Genomic DNA, 6,131 nt, shown 5'->3' with positions numbered 1-6,131 from the left:
TCCCTTTTCATCTTCTTCCTCCACCAATATTTTCAACAAAGAATAGGGTTTCAGAGCTTGAAATTTCAGCAACTTTAAGCTTTCACAAGTAAGTGATCCTAATAGCTTTTCTTAAATATTTTTGTACTTTTGAGATCTTTAAAGCATGAGCTTTCAAATGGGGGTAGTATTTTGCAAAATGGGGGTACTATTTTCGCAACTTTAAGCTTTCACAAGTAAGTGATGATTGCTGAGTTTTTATGGAAGAAAATGAGTCTTGGGTGTCTTATAAACAACTTTTGTGAAAGGTGTTAGCGTGAAAACACCTAAAAGGACTAATGTGCATAAGTTGTAAAATAGATAATAAATGTGTGAAATAGTGGGAATTTGGAGTTGCTATAAGAGTCAAAGAGGTTCGGCTAGTCTTGAGAAATAAAGAAATTCAATAAAAATTAATTTTCGGGCTTAGGGGTAAAATGGTCATTTTGTCAAAATCTAGGGGCAAAATAGTCATTTTACCAAAGATACGAATTTTTGATTTCTTACTTCTAATTAGAGACTAAGTGAGTATATTTTTCTATTATAGATCAAGACTTACCGAATCCGAGCCTAGACCGGGGGAAAGCCAAGCAAATTAACTAAATCAACAAGTTGCCATATTTTGTAATCCGAGGTAAGTTTTATATAAATAATACAATTACATTACTAATGTATATGTTGAATTGTATTGAATTATTATAGTATGAATTGCTTGATTGTGGAATTGAGAAAGAATGATGATAATAAAGATAGTAGAGTTCCCGTTTGAACCTAGGAAATAAATTGGATATTCATGCCATGACGATCAGGTCACTTGTGTGAGCTAGTGTAAGACATATCTGGGACATGCATCGGCCATGTTATGAAAGCCAGTGTAAGACCATGTTTGGGACATGGCATCGGCATTGAGACGAGTGCTAGTGTAAGACATGTTTGGGACATGCATCGTCCTCGAGATGTAAGCCAGTGTAAGAAATGTCTGGGACATGCGTCGGCTATGAGATGATAGTCAGTGTAAGACCATTCTGGGACATGGCATCAACACCTTACCCTATGCATGGGGCTTATGGAATATCTGATAGAATTTCAAATGGTTCAGCAGTGAAAGTTATGATTTCTAGTTATTGAGGAAAGTATGACCGAGTTGTGAGTGATACAGGTACCTATTGGGTATATTTGAATTGTGAGTTCAATATATACTATAAGAGTGTAGGGAATATTGTTGAGTAAGTTTTACTTATGCCCACTTATGTACTACGAGCTTGTTGATGAATGGTAAAGTTGTGTTGTATATTTATTTATGTGCAACTTACTAAGCTTTATGCTTACGCCCTCTCCTTTCTTTTTCTTATAGTGCCGCCTAGCTAGCTCAAGGATCAAAGGAAGTCAGAGATATCGATCACACTATCAATCGAAGTATTCGGTATAGTTTGATTTATATTTTTGAATATGGCATGTATAGGGAACTAGACTTGTGTTTTGTGTTATTATTAATTTTGGCCAAATGTGTTGGCTTGGGATAAATTCCTCATTTTGTATTAAGCCTTGAATGATGGCTAACATCCATTTTGATATATGCAAATGGTGTTTTGTTCAAGAATGAGTAGAATGCACAAATGAAATGTTGTCTATGGTGGCTGATTTTATTGCATGAAATAGTCTTGTACTGGTTTTGGTTGCTTTTGTGTAGGTTGTGTAACTAAGGGTGACAAAAAGGCTTGGTAATAACCTTATTTTTTTCCACATGGGTAGAAACACAGGCATGTGTCTAGGCCGTGTGTGACACACGATCTGCCCCGTGGGGTGTGGTCCGGCCGTGAGTCCCTTGCATGTAAACATTCCAAGTTAGTATAATAAACACATGGGCAGAGACACGACTGTGTGTCTTAGCCGTGTGTAGAACACGGTCTAGCACAAGGTCATGTGCCTTGGCCGTGTGACATTTTAGGGTATCTGATGTCAGAAATAGAATGTCCAGGTTTTTGCACATGGGCTAGGACATGGGCGTGTCATGGTTTTGTAAAGGACATGGGCTAGGGACACGAGCGTGTGCCAAGCCGTGTGAAAACCCTTATAGGTGTGCATTTGGAATGAATTCCACACGGGTGTCGGACACGGGTGTGTCTTTGTATTGCCTAGGTCGTGTGATCCACACGGGCCAACCGCACGACCATGTCAAATTGATCACATGGGTCTGTTCCCCCTTTCACACGGGCATGTGCCCCTGTGTCGAGTGTCATTTTCCTAAAGTTGACTAAAGAACTCGAGGTGTTTTCGAATGATTTCCGATAGGTATTTTGGATCTCGTAGGCCCATATTAAGGAGGTGTTGATAATCTTGAGAAAGTTTTAAATTTGTCCAAGTCTTGAAGATTCAGAATTGGTAGTAAGCACAAGTTTAAGTTAGGTAATGGCTTGTACTCTGTCCCGATATAAGATACGGGTATGGGGTGTTACACAAATATTAAAGCAAGCCAACACATTTTTCCCAAAACAATGTGACACTAAAACAAAACCAAAGGGTCCTATACATGCCATAATCAACAATAAAAGATCTAACTATACCAAGTGCTTCGGATTATAGTGTGACTGGCTTCTCCAACTTAGGCATGGATCCTTGAGCTACTTTGGTTACACTATAAGAAAATGGAAAAGAAATAGGGTCAGCATAAAGCTTAGTAAGTTACATGAAAATAAACATCAACTAATCATTACAAACAATATGCTCATAACCTTTCATGGCTTATTCATGAATACTATAAATAGACGAAGGTACAACTTACTCATCATCATCCATTACATTTCATATAGGTACCTGTACCACTCATCACATGATCATAACTTTTTTCATCTCGATATAAAGTCATAAATCTTTCGTTGAATCATTTGGAATTCTACCGGATACTCAATAGCCCTAACATGGGTTAAGATGCATAAGCCATGTCCCAGACATGGTATTACACTGGCATTCATATAGCGAGGCTGATGCCATGTCCCAGACAGGTCTTACACTAGCTTGTATATCATAAGGCCGATGCATGTCCCAGACATGTCTTACACTAGCTCTCGTCTCAATGTCGATGCATGTCCTAGACATGTCTTACACTGCCTTAAATATCTCGAGGCCGATGCATGCCCCAGACATGTCTTACACTGGCTCTCATACTATGGCTGATGCATGTCTCAAGCATGTCTTACACTGGCACACATATCACCCATTATCACGGTACAAATATCCAAGTCTATTCCGAATGTTCAACGAAAGTCTTTACTACGTAAATTTCTCGGCATGTATTCTCATATTCAAAATCAAGACAATTTTTTTCATATAAACTCAATTACACATCATAAAGATATAGTTGCATTATTAACATACAACTTACCTCGGATCACAAAATATAGGCAACTAGTCGGTTTTAGTCTACTTGCTTGGCTTTCCCTCGGTCTAGGTTCGGATGTTGTATTTCTTGATCTAAAAATAATAAAAATTCATCCATTTAATCAATAGATAATTTACTCAAGCAACAATTCACATTTTTGGCAAATTTACCATTTTTTCCCCTAGACTTTCACAAAATAACCATTTTACCCCTCGGCCCGGAAATTGATTTTTATCCAATTTACTTACTAATCAAGCCTAATCGACCATTTATCTCTCTTATGACAACCCCAAATTTCCAATATTTCACAACATTACTATTTATTTTAAAAACTTTACAAAATGGTCCTATTAGGGTTTTCATGAGAAGTTCTAGCACAAAAATTGTTTATTTCACAACCATGATTCATTTTCTTCCATAAAATTTTAGAAAAAACATGAATACTCTCATGGTGAAACCTTAGACTTTCAAACATTTTGCAAAATAGTCCCCTCATTTGAAAGCTCATGCTATAAGGGTTCTAAAAACACAAAAATAATCAAGAAAGACCATCAAAATCACTTACTTGAGAGGGTTACAAGTTGCTGAAATTTTCAAGCTTTCAAACCCCTACAATGGCTAAATTTTTGGTGGAGAAGAAATGGTGAAAAGGGATGATATCATCTTTCTTTTATTTTATTTCTTTTTGGTCAAATAAGCCACCAAATTTTTACCTAACATTTGACTACCTTAGTTCTTTGTCTCATGGCTGGCCAAGCTATAATATAAGGGTCTATTTTCCCTTTAAAGACCCCCAATTTATGAAACATGGCAATTTAACCCCCTTAGCTATCAAATTAAGACATTTACACTTTATGCGATTTAGTCCTTTTTGACAATTAAGCGCACAAACGATAAAATTACTTCATCGAATTTTTCATGCACTAATATAAACATGCTATAACTCTAAAATAATAATAAAATAATTTTTTTGACTTTGAATTGGTGGTCTCGAAGCCACCGTTCTGACTAAGCCCAAAATTGGGCTATTACAATACATGCTTAGTAAGTTCGTATAACGGAAATTAAACTTACCAATCTCGTTTATTAAATATAAGCATACAATATCATGTTTTCCATCAACTTGGCAAAATTGCCTAAACACATGCACTCAATCAAACATGTTAGTTACAAAATTTTCATATACATCAAGTAAACATAGATGAGCTCATCATACAATATTTTTTCAAGACATTATCATTTCATCTCATAATTCTCTCATCATGCCAAGAGTTTTGTCCGTTGAATCATTGAAATTTTGATGGATACTTGAGTAGTACACTCAAGGTGTACAATTCAATAACCCGTCAATTCTTATTTAAGAGTATCCTTTAGGGCATTTAATCAAAGAACACACTCTCGAGCCACATATCGTATTACAAGATTACCAGTCCAGGCTAAATCCTTTATGTAACGCATGCTCAGAAGAGCTTAATTAGGAATGCCAGTTTAGGCTAAATCCTAATTGTATCATATGCTTGAGAGGAATTATCTCAGATTACCCGTCTAGGCTAAATCCTTTCTATAACGAGGTCATTATGTAACATCCCGAATTAGGGCCTAGTCGAAACAGTGGTTTTGAGACCACAAATCCAAAATAAAAATAATTATTTTATGATTATTTGATGGTACATGATATGATTGCATGTTTGTATGAAATTTTCATGAAGAAATTCTATGCCTGAAGTGGCCAATTTAACTTTAAGGACTAAATTGAATAAGTTGTAAAACTTGTGTTCTAGTAGCTTCAAGCATGAAATTGTATTGGATCATTAATTAGAGGTCCCTAAATAGCAATTTGACCAAGTTCTAAAATTTTGGACAAAAATGGGCATGAATAGGAAAATTTTGAAAGAAAGACCTTGAGAGCACTTTGGTCATTTGGTTAATAAAAGAATAAAAAGGGAAAAATCAAGTAAAAATGATGTCCATCTCTCTAAGGGTGCTAAAATTTGGGGAGTCTCCATATCTAGGATTTTCAACTTTTCAAGCTTGATTGTAAGTGCTCTCTAGCCCTGTTTTTAATGTTCTTTGCATTTTTGAAGTCCTTAAAGGATGATCTATCCATTTCTAGCCATATTTTGAGCTAGCGTTCATGTTCAAAAACTTACCCATGTGTGACATGCATATATTTTGATGTTTAATGGAGGAATATGAATGTTTGATGTGTGATAAACATCTTTTACCAAGTGATTTCTAGTGAAAATGGTTAAAAAAGACTTATTTGTAAAGTTTGTAAAATGGGTAGTAAGATATATGATTTAATGAGAAATGTAGGCTTCTATGAGTAAGTTTTAAGTTCATTTAGGCTTGGGTAACAAAGAAAATGAACACATTTCATGTTATGAGCCTAGGGACTAATTTGTAAATGTGTGAAAGTTTAGGGGCAAAATCATAATTTTTTCCTAAATATAGTTTTTGGACTAATTTGAATAATTTCATGATTAAATGAGTTGAATTTTCTATTATAGATAAAGAAAAATAGAGTCCGGACCTAGACCGGGAAAAAAACAAGATTTTGGACTAAATCAAATTAATTGTCCATATTTTGTACCAAGGTAAGTTCATGTGTAAATAATGCAATGTTGTATCATGTTTTAATGATTAATTAATGTATGAATTTCTATGTTTAATTGTTACAATGAGTGTATGAATGATACCATGGTCAATGAGAATGACATTGTGAACAAGTTCG

Source organism: Gossypium arboreum, chromosome 12, assembly GCF_025698485.1.
Source record: "Gossypium arboreum isolate Shixiya-1 chromosome 12, ASM2569848v2, whole genome shotgun sequence".
Taxonomy (NCBI): domain Eukaryota; kingdom Viridiplantae; phylum Streptophyta; class Magnoliopsida; order Malvales; family Malvaceae; genus Gossypium; species Gossypium arboreum.
The sequence above is the reverse complement of the archived record's forward strand: the minus strand, read 5'-3'. Positions refer to the sequence as shown.